At 39.2% G+C, this 23,963-nt stretch overlaps 1 pseudogene; it reads right to left on the bottom strand.

Annotated features, from left to right (window-relative positions):
- LOC143390013 (F-BAR and double SH3 domains protein 2-like) overlaps positions 1–23,963 on the bottom strand; it is a 145,718-nt pseudogene that overhangs the window by 43,762 nt on the left and 77,993 nt on the right.

Genomic DNA, 23,963 nt, shown 5'->3' with positions numbered 1-23,963 from the left:
ACTGAGAGATCATTTTAAGAAAATAGAATTAATTACATTTTACAGACATTCAAAACTGAGATAATCTGACATTATAATTTTAGCATATTCCATATTTTGGAACGAAAATGATCTTTGAGAATGCAGACTTAAATGTATTAGGAGAGGTGAAATATTCTGTTGTGGGAATCTCACTTTATATTTTTAGTTTTAAGCTAACAGTGTAGTTTAGCATACTCATACTCAGGGAAATAAAAGGTCAACTGGCCTTTATTTAGGCCTTTATTTAGACTGACAGCTGTTAGTACTACTACTATAAAAGATGTGGTAGTAGAGGCACTAGTGGAGTTAAGGTACTAGATAGTGATACCATGGATGGAGTCTGTAAATGGAAAATATAAGTACAATCCCTTCAGAAAACTTCTGAGACTTGTTCTAAGGTAATCACTTCTGTTCCACTAAGGCGGTAATACTGGCTTCATCCAGAGTGAAGAGAAACAAAACAATAGAATAATAATCTCTTCTACCACAAGCCAGTGTTTTCCAAACTGGCAAGGGCCCGCCAGCAGTACTTGGCCAGCACCAGAGGGTAGTGGTTTAGCTGTGACTCTGAATTCAGAGAGGAAAATGTCTGCTCACTGCACACCCTGCCCTTCTCACTATGGAGGCTGTGGGTCAGACTATGCCAGGAAAGAAGCAGAGGAGAGGTTACCAGAGCTTCTTTAGACCATGAAGATGGCAAACCCATTCTGGTTCAAATCACTTCCATGGGGCTATGTCAAAAACACGCTCATATACCCTGTGTTTGCCTCTGTCACCTCACCCTTACCCCACAACCACGGAAGCACTTTTTCAAAACCTCTAGAGCAATAAAGGGGTGTATGAAAATCACTAGTTTAGATTACCTTCAACCAATGCCAGAATTCCTTGTACAGAGTCCCTGACAGATGCTTGTCCAGAATCCTGAGCCCTTACAGTGTTGCATTATGTACTTATTCTGCCACTCAGAAGATCTGACTCTTAGAAAATATTTCTCAACATCAAACTAAAACCTGCCTCCTTCCTACCTTCATATTTTGGTTCAAGTTCTGTTTCTTGAGGTTGCAAGCCACAGATCTATGTTATTCCCTTTTCCCTGACTAATTAAATACTATTCACTGGCCAACACCATCCTAAGTCCTACCTCTGCTCTGAAAACCCCTTCCCCAATGCTCCTCGTGTCCTCCACTTCCTGAAGCATACTTGTATGGCCACTCTTTGGCACTTGTGCTTCACAGTCTTGGTTATCTTTGGCATTCTTTAGGCTTTTCTAATAAGAACATATCTCTTGAGAGTTGTAAAGTCTTGGTCTTTTTTTTTTAAATGTCTACCTCCATATCCCTTCATCATGCTGTAGCAGAGTAGATGAATACACATGTGTGTCCTCTGTGAACTGGACCTAGTTTACTTACTTTCTATCACATTTCCTTACAAAAATCTGTTATTCTAATCACTTTCAACTGCCAAACTCTACCCTGTGCCTGCCCCCTTTTGCTAATACTTTCTTGTTCTCTCATTTTGACCTCTCCCCCTCTAGGGCAAGGAGTATTAGCCTGGGGTTGATGAACTCTGATGCTGTACACAACATGTACATTTCTTTTTTTGTGGGAGAGGTTTCATAGTTTTTATACAACTTTCAAAAGATCTCATGAGTCAAAAAAAAAATTACTTTTATAATGCCCTATCGCTTCTCAACCAAATCTCTATTGCTGAAGACCCAGTTCATGCCCCTGGATTCAGAAACCACCCATATAAGGGAGATTTTTTAGGTTCTAAATATAAACATATATAATCTTATATAAATATATTACTATGTATTATTATATAATATATAAATTATATATAAATGTTATTATATATTCTATAATATATAAGTTATCATTTTATATATAAACATAAATATCTCTACCATTAACTTGATTATAATTTTACTTTGTTAAACTTTGATATCTTTATTGTGATTTAATTCTTTTGTTATGTAATTTTCATGATTATGAACTCTTCACAGCAGGTTCAAAGTCTGCTATATGTATACTTTCTACAAAGCAGGCACTCAATAATACTACTGTGGACATAAATTAAATGGTGATTCCCCTTCAACTTAATAAGTGTAGGAACTCAGCTTCAAAGGTGTACATCACAGCTGTGACATTGACTGGAGTTGGGCAAAATGCCATAGTTAGCTGCCCCCTTACCTCTGCTTTACGAATATTTTCTCTAGCTTCATCTATTTTCTGTTCCAGTTCTGCTCGGCTTTGTTCTGATACAGCAACTCCATGGCATTCAAGTTTGTTTAGAACCTAAAGAGAAAACAGGTACAGAAAATAATCCTCCTTCTCATCTTTGTTCCTTGAATGATTATTTGAAAGATTTTAGTAACTAAAACCATGATTCCTTTTTTAACAAATTATTATCCTTTCCTTAACTTGTAATTTTGTTTCATTTATTTATTTAATTCTAAAAATTTGGATTATAGACTCTGTAAGTTGCAAAACTAGTACACACTCCCTTCACCCAACTTCCCCCAGTGGTAAAAATTTATATAACTTTACATTAGTAGTTTCCCTTTATCCTCAGGGGATTCTTTCCTAGACCCTCAATGGATGCTAAAAATGCTGGTAATACTGAATTCTAAAATTACTATGTATTTTTCTATAAGCCCTGCAACAATGCTTCCCAGTGGAAGAATTAATCTGTTTTATGTCATGGTGCCTTCTTTGCATTACTAGTCTTGTATTTTGTCGTTATTAAGTAAAATAAAAGGTTAAGCAAAACACTCTGATATTATAACAGCAGATTTGATAATCTAACTGGCTACTCAGTAAGTAACAGGTGGATAGGGTACGTAGCGTAAAAATTATGGTTAAAGTGTTTTGGATCTTGGGTGGGAAAGAATGAGACTTCCATGTTATTCAGAATGGTGTGCAATTTAAAACATCTAAAATGTTTATTTCTGAACTTTTACATTTAACATTTCTGGGCTGTGGTTGACTTCAGGTAACTGAAACCATGGATAGTGAACTGCAGATAAGTAGGGGCTACTGCAATAGAGTACAAAAATTGACATTGGCTCAATCTACAGATCCTACTTGGATTGTACAAGTTTTGACATGCATACCTTTAGTTTTTAAAATTTACATGAATATAAAATAGTGTTACAAAACAATTAATGCAAAATGGCAAAAGTTTTTTATTACATTGTATAATCCATTATGGGGTAAAACTGTCATACCATCAATTAATTTTTATTTTTTCTAAACCACTTTTGAGCATTTCTCTCTATATAAAAACAAACAGAAAATTTTGTTTAAAAAAATAAAATTAGATATACTATCTTCTCAATCTTTCTAAGAAAGCTTTTCATGTCTGTATAAATAGACTGACCTCATTCTCTTTAATTAATCTATAGATCCAAGAATTTAACTGTACCATGTTTCATTTATTCTTACTCTATTTGCCTTTTGAATTTTCAAGTTTCTCAACATTATACGTGACTCTGTACAAAGAACCCTTTGTACAATGACGTTTTGTACAAAAGTCAATGACTTTTTGAACACATATAGGAATATTTAAGATAAAAAATATAAAAGCAGAAATTGCACATTTTAATTTTAATAGACATTACCAGATTATCTACACAAAGTTGTACCTACTCTTCCTTGTATCTTACCCACACTGAATTTTGCCAATCTTTAGAATTATGCCAATGTATTTTTTAAAAAATGATCTCACTGTTGAGTTGGTTTTTCAAAAAAAAAAAAATCAATAAAATCGAGAAAACTTTAGCCATGCTAACCAAGAGAAAAAGGGAAAAAACTCAAAGGATATATCACCACAGACACCACTGAAATACAGAGGATGATCAGAAACTATTTTAAAAACTTATACTCCAATTAAACAGAAAATCTTGAAGACATCAACAAATTTCTAGAGAAATATGACCTACCCAAATTGAATCAGGAAGATATACAAAATTTAAACAGGTAAATTTCAAGAGATGAAACTGAAGATGCCATGAAAAGCCTATCAACAAAGAAAAGCCCAGGACTTGAAGGATTCTCAGCTGAGTTCTACCAGACCTTCCTTCAAAGAAGAACACCAATCCACTTCAAACTATTCTATGAAATAGAAAAGGAGGGAACCCTTCTAAACTCAACCTATGACCAGACAAAGATACACCAAGGAAAGAAAACTTCAGGCCAATATCCCTGATGAACATAAATGCAAAAATTCTTAGTAAAATGCTGGCAAATCACATAGAAACATATTAAAAAGACAGTGCACCATGATCAAGTGGGTTTCATCCCAGGAACACTGACTCAACATCCAGAAATCCATAAATGTAATTCACCATATTTTCAGGTCTCTAATTAATGGAGAATCATTTTATATGTTGCTAGCAATTTGTACTTCTATTTCAATTCACTTTTTTAATCTTTAAATTATTATTAAGATATATTTCTTTCAAGATATTTACTCCTTTTTTTTCCTATTATTTGTTATAAACATTTCCTTCTACTCTATCCCCTTTCCTTTTTTAATGCTCTTTTGTTTTGCGGAAATTTTTAATTTTTATGTGGTCACATTTTATCAGTCTTTTCCTTTATAGCTCCTGAGTTTTGTTTTGTTTAAAAAGGTATATGGCTGGGCGCAGTGACAAATGCCTGTAGTCCCAGCAGCTCTGGAGGCTGAGGCAGGCAGATGGCAAGTTCAAAGCCAGCCTCAGCAATGGAAAGGAGCTAAGCAACTCAGTGAGACCCTGTCTCTAAGTAAAATTAAAAAAAAGGCATGGGGCTAGGGATGTGGCTCAGTAGTTGAGTACCCCTGAGTTCAACCCCTGGTATCCCCACCCCCCGTCCAAAAAAAAGGGTATCTGTAATATACCAAAAATATGGGGCTGAGGTTGTGGCTCAGTGGTAGAGGGTTTGCTTAGCATGTGTGAGGGACTGAATTCAATTCTCAGTACCACATATAAATGAATAAAATAAAGGCCCACTGATAACTAAATATATATATAAATATATATATATATATATATATATATATATATATATATATATATAAATATTCTAGGTTCTTCTAGTTTTTTAATAGTCATATGTTTAGCGCTTAGCACTTAGCTCTTTAGTTTTCTAAAATTTATTTTGTATATAGTGGAAGAAAGAAACCTAATGGTGTATTTTTCCCTAAACATACAAAATTGCTAAATCCATTTACTAAAGGATTTTTACTAACTTTTTTCCCCAAAGATTTGAAATGCCATTATGTGAACGTCTAGTGCGTTCGGGTCCCTGGGTAAGGGTCACGAAATAACCGGGACACAGGGGATGCAGAGCGAAGGCAGCAATTGCAACTGCATGCTGAGGTTTATTTGCAAGTTCCTTTTATATTCTTCTTCTAACAAAGCAAGCAATTCTTCAATAACACTTTGCCCACATTGCCCAGATAACATGCCTCAGCGGATACACAGAGCTAACTTCAGATCGTTCCTGCTTATTTGATAAGTACCCTCCTAAAGTTCTTTGTAGACATTGTCTACTCCCCTGAGCAGGCATTTGTTTCTTTAGAATGTACTGTTCCTAGGACAAGTATGCAGGAAGCTTCTTCCTCTTGGCCAAACCATGCAGAACTTGTGACTTGCGATAAGGGGAAGACAACGTTTCCTCCTCCTAACTGAGGTTTGCCTCAGCTGACCTAAATCACAGCCACAGCTCTTGCACACTGTCAGGCCTGAGGGAGCTAAACTCTGCACACTCAAACCCCAACACCATTAACTTTTTTTTTTTGGTAGTGCTTGGAATTGAACCTAGGGCTTCATGCATGCTAAGCATATACATGTTCTATCACTCAGCCATACCCCCAGGCTAACATGTTTTCTATTATAAAAAAATTCAAATATACTTGAAGGTTTTAGAGCATCTATTACAATAAATCCCATATATTAATAACTGAGATTCAAAAAAATGTTAAAATTTGCTTTACCTATCCTTTTTGTTCTTTGCTACAGCATTTGAAGAAAAAAATCGATATTAAGTCATTTTATTCCTACGTGTTATAATAAATATCTCTAAATGTGAATTGTTTTATACAACCATAATACCATTATCAAACCTAACAATAATTTCTTGGCAGCTTTTAATACACTGTTCATCATTATATTTCCCTCCTACCTGAAATATGGCATCTTGATTGACATTTCAAATCTTTGGGGAAAAGAATTAGTAAATCCTTTAGTAAATGGATTTAGCAATTGTGTATGCCAAAAATGGTATCTTGATAAGATCATTATTCTAAATTATCATATGTTCTTTAATAGATTTGCTATTTTTTTGTATTAGATCACAGTTAATTTCTGTGGCCATTATTTTATGATTTAGTATGTGGTAAGTCTCATTCTTGTGTGTTTATAAAAAGAATTCCAGGTAAATTTTAGAGCCAGAATGTCAAGCTTCTCCAAATATATTTTCTAAGTTTCATTAAAATTTTATATTCCTTTACCTTATCAGTATTTTACTGCTGTGATGAATAACTTTTTTCCACTGTATTTGCAATTTATTATTTCTGATTAATGAGAAAACTAAAGTTTTCCTTTTTCCCTTCAGTTTTGAAGACTGAACCCAGGCCTCACTCATGCTAGGCAAATGCTCTGCCACTGAGCCAGATTCCTAACCTTGGAAAATTAATGATTTCTAAAAATATATTCTTGTATTTGTTCACTTTACTAAACCATCATTGACAATTGGGTCTTGGTATTTTGGGTACATATATTATTAATAAATAATGATGGATGTGCCTTTTTCTAATATTTAAATCTCTTAACTGGTTTTCTTTAATTAATACATTGACTAATCCTATATGACACTGAAAAGTAGTGGTGATGATAGATGTTGTTTTCTTGTTTTATCATTGTAATAAGCAGCATGGCTTTGAAGATGTAAATACCCTGGTGTTTGAAACTGTGGGTATGTATGATGTAATTTGCAGAAGTATTAGAGTTAGGAACCTTAAAATAATGAGATCATCCTTGATTACCCCTAAGTGAGTTCAATATAATCATGTGATATCTTTCAAGCAAAGAATTTTCTCTGGCTAGAGTAAGATAAGAGATGGGTAGAAAGGAAATTAGAGATTCTAAGAAGAAGAATTCAGTGTGCCATTGCTGATTCTGAGACCGGAAGCACAAGTGCAAGGACCAGGAAGAGTAGCTTCTAGGGGCTAAAGACAGCCTCTAGCTAATAGCTGGGAAGGAGACAGGGAATTCAATCTTGTTTTCTTCTCTTTAGTTGTAGATGGACACAGTACCTTTATTTTATTTATTTTTATGTGGTGCTAAGGATCAAACCCAGTATCTCACATGTGCAAGGCATGTTATTATATATATATTTATCATTTTTACAAGTTTGTTATACCTTTGTCTAAAATCAACAGACCATATATGCGTGGGCCTACTTCTAGACTCTTCATTTTGTTCCATTCATCTGTAAGTATATCCTCATACCAATGCTAAAACATCTTGATTAGTATATTTTTATGTCTTGAAACCAGGTGGAGAAAGCCCTCAAATCTCATCCTTCTTTTTCAAAATTGTTTTGGCTATCTTAGATGATTTGCATTTTCACATATCTTTGAGAATTAGCTTGTTAATTAAAAAAAAAAAAAAATTCTGGGTATTTAACCTGTATTGCATTGAATATATGGAGAAAACTGGTATTTTAAAAATAGTCTTCATATACTGGGCGTAGTGGTGCAAGCCTATAATCCTAGCAGCTTGGGAGGCTGAGGCAGGAGGATCTCAAGTTCAAAGTCAGCCTCTGCAGAAGTGAGGTGCTAAGCAACTCAGTTGAGACCCCGACTCTAAATAAAATACAAAACAGGGCTGAAGATGTGGCTCAGTGGCAGAATGCCCCTGAGTTCAATCCCTAGTACCCATCCCTCCAAAATAAATAAAAATAGATTTCATATGTAGTTAAAGTCTATATATGTGTCCTTATGCCAGTACTGCACTACCTCAATCTCTGCAGTTTTATAAGCTTTGAAATCAGGAAGTAGGAGTTCTCTAACCTTATTATTTTTCATGACTATTTTGGCTATTTGGGGTCTCTTGAGATCTCATATGAATTTTAGAATGGCTTTGTCTTTTATTGTAAATAACACTGTTCAGATTTTGAAGGGAACTACATTGAATTTGAAGAACATTTTGGTATTAAGTGCCATTTAACAATATCTGCAGCTATCTGGGAGGTTGAGGCATGAGTATTACAAGTTCAAATCCAGCCTCAGCAACTTAATGAGACCCTGTCTCGAAATAAAGAAAAAGGGCTGTGGATGTGTCTCAGAGGCAAAATGCCTTTGGGTTCAATCTCCAGTAACAAACAAAACAAAACAAAACAAACACATGAAAAGAAGCCCCCATAAAACAAACCCCAAACAATATCTGCCTTCAGTTCCATGAATACTGGATATATTCCCAATGGGATTTTGATAGGAATTACATGGAATCTGGACATCATTCTGGGAGTAACTGTCATCTTATCAATACCTTCACTTAATGAACATGAACTGTCTTTCCATTTACTTATGCCCTCTTTAATCTATCATCAATGTTTTTGTAGTTCCCAGTGTACAAGTCTTTTACCTTCTTGATATTTTCTTTTTGGTGTTACTAGAAATGAAATTGCTTTCTTAATTTCCTTTTTTTATTGTTGCTGTGGTACTGGAGATGTATTAATTTCCTTTTTGCAGTGCTCATTGTTATTTAGAAATGCAACTGATTTTTTTGCTTTTATTTTGCATCCTGCAACTTTGCTATAACTGCTATGGCAACTTTGCTATAACTGCTCTAGAACTCCTATGTTGAGTAAACATGGTGAAAGTGAACATTCTTAGCTTGTTCTTGATCTTGAAGGAAACATTTTTGATTTTTCATTATGGACAATCAATTACCACCACCCCCCATCCCAATATCTCATACTAGGATGGAACCTGGGGACTACTACTACAGAGCTACATCCCCAACCTTTTTTTTGTTAAATAGTCTCAATAAGTTGTCCAGGCAGGTCTTGAACTTGTGATTGCCTCCTCCCCAGCCTCCTGAGTAGTTGGGATTATAGGTGTATATAACCACGCCTGACAACTGTTAAACATTTTTTGTATTTTAAAGCTGACTATGATGCACTGTGGTGTGATTTTCTTTGTGTTTTACCTGCCTCAGGCTTACTGAGCTTTAGCTCTTGGCTTACAATTTTTATTAATTGTGGACAGATTTTAGCAAAAAAAAAAAAAAAAAAAAACCCAAAATCCCAGGCTTTGGGGGATAAGAAGTGAGTGTATTTTGCATGTCAGAGGTATGTGAAGTTTTAATTATAACTTTTAACCATAAGGTATACTGTGGAAGACTATGTTTTTCAAAAAGTTGTTACTACATTTCTCATTCTGCATGTTTTTCCAACTTCGTTACTTCTCCACCAAGAAGTAGAGTGTATGTCCTACCTCCTTGAACTATGGACAGGCCTTTGTGATTGTCTCAATAAAATATGATTCAACAATCCCAATGATGTTTCTGAGGCTAGGTCAAAAGAATACACAGGTTTTATTTTCTCACTCTTGGAACTTATATCTTTGGGGCTTTGTGCTACCATGTAAGCAGTATAGCCAACCTGAAGCCACCATGTTGGAGAGATCATGTGGAGAGACCACACAGAGACAGAAGTGTGTAAGAAGCCCTAGCATTCTGGTTCCCAACTGTTTAGATCTTCCCAGCCTAAGAACCAGTTATTTTGGGGGCTGGGGATGGGGCTCAAGCAGTACCACGCTCGCCTGGCATACGCGCGACACTGAGTTCGATCCTCAGCACCACGTACAAATTAAGACGTTGTGTCCGCCGAAAACTAAAAAGAAAATAAATATTAAAAATTCTCTCTCTCTTTCTCTTTAAAAAAAAAGAACCAGTTATTTCACATGAGATGACACCAGCACTGGCCATTATCTGATTATTATAAAGTGATAACTGCCAAGTTGAGACTACCAATACCCAGAACACTGAAAGACATTATTTTTTTTTTAATAAATCCTTTTTATTTTTTTTTTAGAGAGAGAGAGAGGGAGGGAGAAAGAATTTCAATATTTATTTTTCAGTTTTTGGCATACACAACATCTTTGTATGTGGTGCTGAGGACCAAACCCGGGACGCACGCATGCCAGGCGAGCGCGCTACCGCTTGGGCCACATCCCCAGCCCCTGAAAGACATTATTAAAAAAATGCTTTTTAAATTTTTTTAAGCTGGGTATGGTGGCGGATGACTGTAATCCTGTGACTCAGGAGGCTAAGGCAGGAAGATCCAAGTTTGAGGCCAGTCTCGGCAACTTAACAAGACTGTCAGCAACACAGTGAGAACCTATTTTAAAATAAGACACAAAGCTGGGTGTGGTGGCACACACCTGTAATCCCAGTGGCTCAGGAGGCTAAAATAAGGAGGATGGTGAGTTCAACATTGGCCTCAGCAACTGAGCAAAACCCTGTCTCTAAATAAAATATAAAAAAGAGGGTTGGGGATGTGGCTCAGTGATTAAGTGCTCCTGGGTTCAATCCCAGGTACCCAATAAATAAATAAAATAAAATAAGGTTTGGGAATGCAATTCAGTGGTAAAGCACTCTTGGGTCCAATTCCCAGTTTAATAATCAAAAAACCAAAACCAAAACAACAACAACAAGAAAAACCCACAAAAAGCAAACAACAACAACAAACCCCAAAAACCCAAAACATTGTCTCCTGTGAGACAAGTGAAATAAGATGTCAAAGTAGGCAAAAAAAATACATGGGATACAGCAGCAAGCAAGGCCCAATGTTGAAAATATTAGTTTATGATTAGTTTGAAAGTGAAAAAATAGCAGTGTATGAGATGGACCATAGGGAGAGTAAAGAGTTAAAAAAAAAAAAGACAGCCTAGTTCAGGAATCTAAGGAATTTAAATATTTAACCATTGGATAGAGAAAGAGCAACCCATGAAAGAATCTAGACAGGCTGAAGAGGAAGAGGGAAAACTGGAACAATGCTGAGTTACAGAGGGCTGAAGAGTGTTTTAAGAAGAAGGGTGTTGTTAGTTATGATGAAACTTGATTGGTTAAGAAAAACGAGAGATCAAGTGTCCACTTTGGATCTTGCAACAGACATCACTGGTGATTATGATAAATTTAGAAGGAAAGGAATGATCAGAAGGTAAGCAAGGCAAAGCTTAAACACAATGAGCTGAAAAGTAGGAGGGAGGTCAGGATGTGTAAGTGTGGACAATTCTTTTAAGAAGTTGGACGTGAAGTCAAAGAAAGAGGATCTAGATACTAAAAATCAAACTAAAAAAAATACCATATTTAAAATAATTTCTTTGCACTTGGAGTTTAGTCTTGAAAATATATTTTCATGGAATTTACAACTGTGTCTTCAAAAAAACTTGTCTTGAGAGATGAAAGTCTACTTTAATTTATCATATGTATGCCTCTTCCCCCGGCCAACAAACTGTAATACACCATCACTAGTCTTTCTTAGGCACTTTTATGGCAAACAGGTGAATTAATGTGTTGCTGCTACAAGGTTTACAGAATTTTTAAGATAAATAGATAAGACTATATTGTTGAGTTTGAGAAAGAACAAAAAAAACATATATGGGTGCTTTTCACATTAATAAAATTTAGCTCCTTAAATGGGTCTGACACTTGGCTTAAGCTGAATGTGGCCAGGATTCTACTACACTTACCCATTGTTGATGAACAATATTTTTGTGCTCACGTGCCACACGTGTGGCCCATTTCCTAGCCTCTTTATTTAGACTGTGCTCCTCTGTGGTCCCAGTTTCTGATTCTAATTGTCGACTCTACAACACAAGAGAGAACAGAGAGAAAAATATTGTTATTCTGATTGCAACTATTATACTCAGTAGTTAGACCAAAGGGCCTTCATTTAGCACTTAAAAAACAAGACATACTGAGTATAGTGGCACACACCTATAATGCCAGCAACTGTGGAAGCTGAGGCAGGAGGATCCCAAGTTTGAGGTCAGCCTCAGCCTTCTGAGTAGCTGGGATTAAAGGTGTGTGTTACTGTTTTTGGCAAGAAAAAAAAATTATTTTTTGATACTGAGTATTGAACACAGGGGTATTTAACCACTAAGCCACATCCCCAGTCCTTTTTATTTTGAGACAGGGTCTCACTTAGTTGCTTAGGGCCTTGCTAAATTACTGAGGCTGGCTTTCAATTCACAGTCCTCCTGCCCCAAGCCTCCCGAGCCACTGGGATTACAGGCATGTTTCACTGTGTCTAGCTAAGAAAATAAGTTCCTAAATATGAATTGTCCAAAGAGGATTTTTAGAATAAAAAGAGATATAATGAAATGGAAAGAATTTTAGAGACTCACTTGCAATTTAATCTTTTCATAAATTCTGAAGTCAGGTCACAGAAGACATGTGAAAGCTCTTTATAACGTATATCTTAATAAAATAAAAATATTATACAAAGCAAACACAGTCCAGGGTGCTAAACAACACACAGAGCAATATTCTCAGCCATCGTCACTATCAAAAATCCTACCATCCAGGCACATGGTAATCCCAGAGAATCAGACGGCTTTGAAAGGAGGATTCCAAGTTCAAAGCCAACCTCAGCAACAGTGAGGTACGAACCAACTCAGAGAGATGCTGTCTCTAAATAAAATACGATATAGGGCTGGGGATGTGGCTCAGTGGTCAAGTGCTCCTGAGTTCAATCCCCGGAACTCCCCCAATCATCCCCCAAATCCTATCAGTCAGGCTATAATGTAGATCACTATTTTTTTTAAAGATGGACATAATATCTTTATTTATTTTTATGTGGTGCTGAGGATCAAACCCAGTGCCTCACAAGTGAGAAGCAAACACTCTACCACTGAGCTATAACCTCAGCCCTATCACTATCTTTTAGAGTGGTCATATTTACAGTGGTTGATTATAGTGAAGGAGCTGCAGGTGACTGCTTCTTTTTAAATGATGACTAATTTAATTTTTAGTTCATTTTTTAAATATTTTCCCTTTATTCTTTTAAAAATGTATTTGAAATATATAAAAGAATGGTAACATATAAGAGACATGAATCACCTAATTTAAAGAACATTGGTATCTTTTTGAAGCAGAATATGAGAATTAAATAATTAAATAACAGATAGCACTATAGCCTAGCTCTGGAAAAGCTCACTTACTCAATTTGCTTATTTGTAAAGAAGCATACATATAATCTCAGAATAACAGTAGCACATGCACAGACACACACAAACAAATTAGAACTTGAAGAGGGATGCTATAAAAGGTTAGGTGTCAGTTTACAAATTCTATTAACGTAAAGGAGGGTCAACTAAATTTGATTCTTGAGATGTTCAGAAATAGAATAATTTTAGAAATCATGAGATATTAGTAAAAACGTTTCAGAAGCACGTTGTTCTTTTGCTGCAAAATAAATGTCAATCTAAATACAAGCCTGTGCTTTTGAGTTCTATTTCCTTTGGCTGGAATAGTTTTCCTATTTATTTATTTATTGTGTTGTTCATAAACAAACTCCTAGTCTCATTTCAAGTGCTACCTTTTCAGGAAATCTTCCCTGACTTCTCTAGATGACTAAGGGGCTCTTTTACTTTGACTATACCCATTATATTAATTGATTTTAGTTTGTTAGAAGTCACTGAGTCTCCACTATCAGGCCAACATCAAGCCATGCCAGTGCTGCACTGGCTTCAGTTTGCTCTTAGGCAATCTGAGGGCCTGAGCAGTGTTTCACCTAGTTTGGGACCTAACACAAACACAGGAATGTCCTTAGTAAATGCTAGTTATGCATATATAACTGAATGCCCTGATTCCAAAGTGAGGGCCAGGGTACTAGATTATTAGGACTGTGCCTTTAGAGACAAAAGAACAAACTTACTTTATTAGAATGAGTTTCTGACTGATGAGAGACAAAATTATTCTATGTGGGTAAGAACAGAATGAAGAGGGGAGAAAGAGAACTAATTTATTGAGTGCCACGAATTTTAGCACAGGTTCTCAGAGCTGACTTTAGAATTGACATCTTTTCTCCACTCATCCAATTAAAGGTCATCTAATATAATCTGCTGTATGTTTAAATTTGCATTCTAAAATCCATTCAAACATGAATAAAGAAGGAATAAATCTGAATCTCCAAATTTAGTGACTTCTGCAAACTCTTACTTTATGGAACTTATTAGATATTTTAAGAAGCAGTCATTGGAAGGAGGATCCAACATGGTGGCCGGCGAGGAAGCTGCACTTTCAATATCTCCACATTAACGGGATCAGAAACACCAATTAAAACAGCTACATTCTACCTACTGAGGATCTTCTAGCAAAATTCCGTTGAAAGGAGACCTGCTGAGAATTAGTAAGTTTATTAGACGTGACAGTTTGCCCCAGACAAGTGAAACTTGACCGGCAGTGCGGGCTCAGAGTCCAATCCCGCGGCCACCCGCCGCTTCTGCAAGCGGCAGGCGGCCCAGAGCAGCGCGGCAGAAGGGTCCCAGCCCGGCCAGCAGACAGCTCCCGCCATCCCGGCTACCCTGGCGGCCCTGCTCTCGCTCGGCGAACAGCCACCCCACCCGGCTGGTTCTTAGCCACGCGGCTGCAGTCACCCGGCTTTACAAGCGGCCCCCAGCGGCCCTGCTCAGAGAGAAGGGTCCCCGCCCGACCGGCAGACAGCTCCCGCCATTCCACTCTTGTTCTGCAAACAGCCACCCCGCCCGCCTGGTTCTTAGCCACGCGGCTGCAGCCACCCGGCTTTACAAGCACCCCCGGCGGCCCTGCTCGGCGAGAAGGGTCCCCGCCCTGCCGGCAGACAGCTCCCGCCATTCCGCTCTTGTTCTGCAAACAGCCACCCCGCCTGCCTGGTTCTTAGCCACGAGGCTGCAGCCGCCCGGCTTTACAAGCGCCCCCGGCGACCCTGCTCGGCGAGAAGGGTCCCTGCCCGGCCGACAGACAGCTTCCGCCATCCCGGCTACCCTGGCGGTCCCGCTCTTGCCCTGCAAACAGCCACCCCGCCCGCCTGGGTCTTAGCCACGCGGCTGCAGCCACCCGGCTTTACAAGCGCCCCCGGCGGCCCTGCTCGGCGAGAAGGGTCCCCGCCAGGCTGGCAGACAGCTCCAGCCATCCTGCTCTTGCTCTGCAAACAGCCACCCCGCCCGCCTGGTTCTTAGCCACGAGGCTGCAGCCGCCCAGCTTTACAAGCGCCCCCGGCGGCCCTGCTCATCGAGAAGGGTCCCTGCCTGGCCGACAGACAGTTTCCACCATCCCGGCTACCTTGGCGGCCCCGCTCTTGCCCTGCAAACAGCCACCCCGCCCGCCTGGGTCTTAGCCACGTGGCTGCAGCCACCTGGCTTTACAAGCGCCCCCGGCGGCCCTGCTCGGCGAGAAGGGTCCCCGCCCTGCCGGCAGACAGCTCCCGCCATTCCGCTCTTGCTCTGCAAACAGCCACCCCGCCCGCCTGGTTCTTAACCACGAGGCTGCAGCCGCCCGGCTTTACAAGCGCCCCCAGCGGCCCTGCTCATTGAGAAGGGTCCCTGCCCGGCCAACAGACAGTTTCCGCCATCCCGGCTACCCTGGCGGTCCCGCTCTTGCCCTGCAAACAGCCACCCCGTCCGCCTGGGTCTTAGCCACTCGGCTGCAGCCACCTGGCTTTACAAGCGACCCCGGCGGCCCTGCTCGGCGAGAAGGGTCCCCGCCCTGCCGGCAGACAGCTCCCGCCATTCCGCTCTTGCTCTGCAAACAGCCACCCCGCCCGCCTGGTTCTTAGCCACGAGGCTGCAGCCGCCCGGCTTTACAACCGCCCCCAGCGGCCCTGCTCGTCGAGAAGGGTCCCTGCCCGGCCGGCAGACAGCTCCCACCATCCCGGCACTCCTGGCGGCCCGCCCGCTCTGCGAAGGGTCACCCCGCCCGGCTCTTAGCCACGCGGGCGCCATCTGCCTGGCTCTGTGGGTGCCCCCGGCGGCCCAGCGCAGCCAGAAGGGTCCCCGCCTGGCCCGACAAAAGGCACGTGCCCTTCCGGCTCTGCTAACGGCCCTGCCCACCCGGGAAAGGGCTCCCCCCTTGAGAGGGTGGAAAGGAAATCTAACCAAGCCTCTATGAATTAGCGAACAGGGATCTAAAACCAGAGATTGTGTCAGACCAGAGACAAGCCAGTTCCACCTCTCCCTTCGGTCACTCCTGCAAGGAGCCAGGGGCCCGCCATAGCAGAGAGGGGAAGTCACCAAAGATCGGCCAAAGAGATTCCTTCCCAGCGGATTCTAAATTAGAAGGAGCGGCGAGGGAGCCGGCCGGAGCTGGCGGGAACCGCGGCAGCGGCACGGGAACCGGCGGGAGCTGAGGCGGCGCTGACGCAGGAGCCGGCGGGAGCCGCGCGGCGCGGGTCTCCCAGCTACAGCTCCCACCAGTGCTGACAACTGAGGTCTCTTGCACCAGATACGGGGGCGTGGCTACCAGAAGGTAAGCAAATTTGCTGGGGGTTCTCAGCCCCAAGCTCTACAAACTTAGGGCCTGAGGGAGGCAAACAAGGAGAGTGTGCCCAGGCACTAATGAAACAGCTGCTCCACGCGTGTGCAAGGCAGGCGGAACCGTGACCACTGACAAAACAGGCCCTGTGGCCCGCCAGATACATCGCCCCGGTCGGGGGAGGGGCAGAGCCGCCACCAGCGCCTTTTAGGTAGACAGATCTGCAACCGACAGACAGAACAGGCCTAGTGGCCAGCGGAGGGGCAAAGCCGCTGCTCACGCCTGCAAGGTAGGCGGACCTGTGACCACCGAAAGAACAGGCCCATCGAAAGTACAGGTACAGCGGCCTCCTGGCGTGGAAGGCACATTGCCTCAATTGGAGGAGGGGCAGAGCCACCGCCAAAGCCTGCAAGGGAGACTTTGCAGCTATACAAGAGAAATATAAATATATAGGGGGAAAAATCAATAACACAACAATTTCACCAAGCAGAAAGAAACGCGATCAGTATGAAAAGACAAGGAAAGAAAGGACCACAAGCAATGCAGGTCAACTCAACTTTAGAAGAGGTAATATCTGCAGCAGATGGAATGTCAGATAAAGAATTCAGGATATACATGCTTCAGATGATCTGGAGTCTCAAGGAAGACATTAGACAGCAAAATCAGACAATGAAAGACCACTTCGACCACTTCGACAATAAATTACATAAACAAATCCAAGAAGCAAAAGATCAATTATACAGGGAGATAGAGGTTATAAAAAACAAACAGAAATCCTGGAAATGCAGGAAACAATAAACCAACTTAAAAACTCAATTGAGAATACTACCAGCAGAGTAGAACACTTAGAAGATAGAACATCAGACAATGAAGACAAAGTATTTCAACTGGAGAAGAACATAGACAGCTCAGCAAAGCTGTTAAGAAACCATGAGCAGAACATTCAAGAAATATGGGATAACATAAAGAGACCCAACTTAAGGATCATGGGGATACAGGAAGGTATTGAGGTCCAAACCAAAGGAATGAGCAATCTATTCAACGAAATAATACGAGAAAACTTCTCAGACTTGAAGAATGAGACAGAATCCCAAATCCTAGAAGCCTACAGGACGCCGAATGTGCAAAATCATAAGAGATCCACACCTAGACACATTATAATGAAGATGCCCAACATACAGAATAAGGAGAGAATTTTAAAAGCTACAAGAGAAAGGAAGCAGATTACATTTAGGGGTAAACCAATCAGGATAACAGCTGATCTTTCAACACAGACTCTGAAAGCTAGAAGATCCTGGAATAACATATTTCAAACACTGAAAGAAAAGGGGTTCCAACCAAGAATTGAGTATCCCGTGAAATTAAGCTTCAGGATGGAAGATGAAATTAAAACCTTCCATGATAAACAAAAGTTAAAAGAATTTGCAGCTAGAAAACCATCTCTTCAAAACATCCTCGGCAAAATATTACAGGAAGAGGAAATGGAAAATATCAATGAAAACCAACAGCGGGAGGTAGTACAGTAAAGGTGGGGGGGAATAATCAAAGAGGAAAACAAACCATGTTTAGTAACATAAATAAACAAATATGGCTGGAAGAACAACCCATATCTCAATAATAACTCTAAATGTTAATGGCTTAAACTCACCAATTAAGAGACACAGGCTAGCAGAATGGATCACTAAACAAGACCCAACAATATGCTGCCTTCAGGAGACGCATTTGATAGGAAAAGACATACATAGACTGAAGGTGAAAGGTTGGGAAAAATCATATCACTCATATGGACTTCGGAAACAAGCAGGAGTGTCCATACTCATTTCAAATAAAATAGATTTCAAGCCAAAGTTAATCAAAAGGGATGAAGAGGGACACTACATACTTCTCAAGGGAACCATACGCCAACAAGACATAACAATCATAAATATATATGCCCAAAACAATGGTGCAGCTATGTTCATCAAACAAACTCTTCTCAAGTTCAAGAGTCTAATAGACCACCATACAATAATCATGGGAGACTTCAACACACCTCTCTCACCACTGGACAGATCTTCCAAACAAAAGTTGAATAAGGAAACTATAGAGCTCAATAACACAATTAATAACCTAGACTTAATTGACATATATAGAATATACCACCCAACATCAAGCAGTTACACTTTTTTCTCAGCAGCACATGGATCCTTCTCAAAAATAGATCATATATTATGTCACAGGGCAACTTTTAGACAATATAAAGGAGTAGAGATAATACCATGCATATTATCTGATCATAATGGAATGAAATTGAAAATCAACGATAAAAGAAGTAAGGAAAAATCATGCATCACTTGGAGAATGAACAATAGGTTACTGAATGATCAATGGGTTATAGAGGACATCAAGGAGGAAATTAAAAAATTATTAGAGATAAATGAAAACACAGACACAACATATCGGAATCTATGGGACACATTGAAAGCAGTTCTAAGAGGAAAATTTATTGCTTGGAGTTCATTCCTTAAAAAAAGAAAAAACCAACAAATAAATGATCTAATACTTCAACTCAAAATCCTAGAAAAAGAAGAGCAAAACAACAGCAAAAGAAGTAGAAGACAAGAAATAATTAAAATCAGAGCTGAAATTAATGAAATCGAAACGAAAGAAACAATTGAAAAAATTGACAAAACTAAAAGTTGGTTCTTTGAAAAAATAAATAAAATCGACAGACCCTTAGCCATGCTAACAAAGAGAAGAAGAGAGAGAACTCAAATTACCAGCATACGGGATGAAAAAGGCAATATCACAACAGACACTTCAGAAATACAGAAGATTATCAGAAATTATTTTGAATCCTTATACTCCAATAAAATAGAAGATAGTGAAGGCATCGATAAATTTCTTAAGTCATATGATTTGCCCAGATTGAGTCAGGAGGATATTGACAACCTAAACAGACCAATATCAATTGAGGAAATAGAAGATACCATCAAAAGACTACCAACTAAGAAAAGCCTAGGACCGGATGGGTATACAGCAGAGTTTTTCAAAACCTTTAAAGAGGAATTAACACCAATACTTTTCAAGCAATTTCAGGAAATAGAAAAAGAGGGAGAACTTCCAAATTCATTCTATGAGGCCAACATCACCCTGATTCCTAAACCAGACAAAGACACTTCAAAGAAAGAAAACTACAGACCAATATCTCTAATGAACCTAGATGCAAAAATCCTCAATAAACTTCTGGCGAACCGGATACAAAAACATATCAAAAAAATTGTGCATCATGATCAGGTAGGATTTATCCCTGGGATGCAAGGTTGGTTCAATATACGGAAATCAATAAATGTTATTCACCACATCAACAGGCTTAAAAATAAGAACCATATGGTCATCTCGATAGATGCGGAAAAAGCATTCGACAAAGTACAACATCCCTTTATGTTCAAAACTCTAGAAAAACTAGGGATAACAGGAACATACCTCAACAGTGTAAAAGCAATCTATGCTAAGCCTCAGGCTAGCATCATTCTGAATGGAGAAAAACTGAAGGCATTCCCTCTAAAATCTGGAACAAGACAGGGATGCCCTCTCTCACCACTTCTGTTCAACATAGTTCTCGAATCACTGGCCAGAGCAATTAGACAGACGAAAGAAATTAAAGGCATAAAAATAGGAAAAGAAGAACTCAAATTATCACTATTTGCAGATGACATGATTCTATACCTAGAAGACCCAAAAGGGTCTACAAAGAAACTATTAGAGCTAATAAATGAATTCAGCAAAGTGGCAGGCTATAAAATCAACACGCATAAATCAAAGGCATTCCTGTATATCAGCAACAAATCCTCTGAAATGTAAATGAGGACAACCACCCCATTCACAATATCCTCAAAGAAAATAAAATACTTGGGAATCAACCTAACAAAAGAGGTGAAAGACTTATACAATGAAAACTACAGAACCCTAAAGAGAGAAATAGAAGAAGATCTTAGAAGATGGAAAAATATACCCTGTTCATGGATAGGTAGAAGTAACATCATCAAAATGGCGATATTACCAAAAGTTCTCTATAGGTTTAATGCAATGCCAATCAAAATCCCAACGGCATTTCTTGTAGAAATAGAGAAAGCAATCATGAAATTCATATGGAAAAATAAAAGACCCAGAATAGCAAAAACAATTCTAAGCAGGAAATGTGAATCAGGCGGTATAGCTATACCAGACTTCAAACTATACTACAGAGCAATAGTAACAAAAACAGCATGGTACTGGTACCAAAACAGGCAGGTGGACCAATGGTACAGAATAGAGGACACAGAAACCAATCCACAAAACTACAACTATCTTATATTTGATAAAGGGGCTAAAAGCATGAAATGGAAGAAGGATAGCATCTTCAACAAATGGTGTTGGGAAAACTGGAAATCCATATGCAACAAAATGAAACTGAATCCCTTTCTCTCGCCATGCACAAAAGTTAACTCAAAGTGGATCAAGGAACTTGATATCAAATCAGAGACATGGCGTCTGATAGAAGAAAAAGTTGGCTATGATCTACATACTGTGGGGTTGGGCTCCAAATTCCTCAATAGGACACCCATAGCACAACAGTTAATAACTAGAATCAACAAATGGGACTTACTCAAACTAAAAAGTTTTTTCTCAGCAAAAGAAACAATAAGAGAGGTTAATAGGGAGCCTACATCCTGGGAACAAATCTTTACTCCTCACACTTCAGACAGAGCCCTAATATCCAGAATATACAAAGAACTAAAAAAATTAGACAATGAGATAACGAATAACCCAATCAACAAATGGGCCAAGGACCTGAACAGAAATTTCTCAGAGGAGGACATACAATCAATCAACAAGTATATGAAAAAATGCTCACCATCCCTAGCAGTCAGAGAAATGCAAATCAAAACCACCCTAAGATACCATCTCACTCCAGTAAGATTGGCAGCCATTAGGAAGTCAAACAGCAACAAGTGCTGGCGAGGATGTGGGGAAAAGGGTACTCTTGTACATTGCTGGTGGGACTGCAAATTGGTGCGGCCAATTTGGAAAGCAGTATGGAGATTTCTTGGAAAGCTCGGAATGGAACCACCATTTGATCCAGCTATTCCACTACTCGGTCTATTCCCTAAAGACCTAAAAAGAGCACACTATAGGGACACTGCTACATCCATGTTCATAGCAGCACAATTCACAATAGCAAGACTGTGGAACCAACCTAGATGCCCTTCAATAGACGAATGGATAAAAAAAATGTGGCATTTATACACAATGGAGTATTACTCTGCATTAAGAAATGACAAAATCATAGAATTTGGAGGGAAATGGATGGCATTAGAGCAGATTATGCTAAGTGAAGCTAGCCAATCCCTTAAAAACAAATGCCAAATGTCTTCTTTGATATAAGGAGAGTAACTAAGAACAGAGTAGGGAAGGAGAGCATGAGAAGAAGATTAACATTAAACAGGGATGAGAGGTGGGAGGGAAAGGGAGAGAGAAGGGAAATTGCATGTAAATGGAAGGAGACCCTCAGGGGTATACAAAATTACATACAAGAGGAAGTGAGGGGAAAGGAGGGAAAATATAAGGGGGAGAAATGAATTACAGTAGAGGGGGTAGAGAGAGAAGAGGGGAGGGGAGGGGGGAGGGGGGATAGTAGAGGATAGGAAAGGCAGCAGAATACAACAGATTCCAGAAAGGCAATATGTAAATCAATGGTTGTGCAACTGATGTGATTCTGCAATCTGTATATGGGGTAAAAATGGGAGTTCATATCCCACTTGAATCAAAGTGTGAAATATGATATATCAAGAACTATGTAATGTTTTGAACAACCTACAATAAAAATTAATTAAAAAAAAAAAGAAAAAAAAAAAGAAGCAGTCATTGAAATCTAAAATACATTTATGTGTCACCCTGGCTAACTTAAGCCCGCCTCTCCAGGCCTTAGTTTCCTTACTTATAAATCAACATGTCCGGAGATGGAATCTCAGGTTGTCAGCAACCCAGCAATAAATTTTAGAATAAGTAGGATCATTTTTGGCCAGAGAGAATAATGTTCTCTGGATAACAGTCTCAAAAAGCATGTAATAAAAAAATTATGTTCATAATGCTACTGTAGGAGGGTGCAGTGGTGCAGCCTATAATCCCAGCAGCTTGGGAGGCTGAGACAGTAGGATAGCGAGTTCAAAGCCAGCCTCAGCAATTTAGCAAGGCCCTAAACAACTCAGTGAGACACTGTCTCTAAATAAAATACAAAAAAAAAAAAATCTGGGGATATGGCTCAGTGGTTAAGTGCCCCTGAGTTCAATTCCTAGTACCAAAAAATAAAGAATAAAAAAAAATAATGCTATTGCTCTGAGCTCCAGATATCTTCCTAGCATTATCTGGGAGTTTAGCCTAATCAAAGAGCAAAAGGGTCCCAATAAAAATTTAATAATATTCCTGAAATATAAATTTATTTGGAATTTAATGAGTGCTAGAGATTAAATTCAAGTTTGGTTAGTATAAATCTATTTATATGAACTTGTGTATCCATATCTATATAATTTTACCAATGATTACTTTGAATGTTGAGAATTTGGGTGGAAACATTGTTTTTTCATTTTAAACTTTATGGCATATGATATGATATTTTAAAAAGAGAATGTATGCATGTTTATTCCTACTTTAAGTTAAAGTGGAAGTTCATATTGCAGTAGAAAGAAAACCTTAAAATCTAGCAATGAGGGAAACAATATAATGTTTTGACTCTTGTATACTTTGGGTAAAAACTTTCTTTTCATGTTTTATAATCAGAACACTATAAAGTTATGATAACTTTGAAAACAAGGTTACCATTTACTGATTCTTTAATCTCTGTGAAACTTTACATATTTCTTTTTTAAAAAAAATATTTATTTATTTATTTTTTAGTTATCGGCGACACAACATCTTTGTTGGTATGTGGTGCTGAGGATCTATCCCGGGCCGCACGCATGCCAGACGAGCGTGCTACCACTTGAGCCACATCCCCAGCCCCTACATAATTTCATTTAGTTCTCAAAACAATCCTAATACACAGAAATTATTATTTTCAACTTATCAGTATAGAAATCTAAGCTCAGAAAAGGTTATGTATCCGTTGGGCATGATGGTACATGTCTGTAATCCCAGCTACTTGGGAAGCTAAGGTAGGAGGATCACAAGTTAGAGGCCAGTGTGGGCAATTTAGTAAGACCCTGTCTCAAAACAGTGAGTGGGGAGGGGGGAAGAGGAGAGGGGAAAGAAGGAAGAGAAGAAAGGGTTGTTTTTTCCCTAAAGCCACTCAACCACTAAGCAGTGGGTCTAGAGCCTGTATTGAGACCCTGCTGGCTCAGATTCCATGCTGTCCATATATGCTTATACTTTGTCACTGATTGTACTATTTGGTTAGTACTAATATTAATAACACAGA

This window comes from Callospermophilus lateralis, unplaced genomic scaffold (genome assembly GCF_048772815.1).
Source record: "Callospermophilus lateralis isolate mCalLat2 unplaced genomic scaffold, mCalLat2.hap1 Scaffold_190, whole genome shotgun sequence".
Lineage (NCBI taxonomy): Eukaryota > Metazoa > Chordata > Mammalia > Rodentia > Sciuridae > Callospermophilus > Callospermophilus lateralis.
This window is presented reverse-complemented; position numbering and strand designations above follow the sequence as displayed.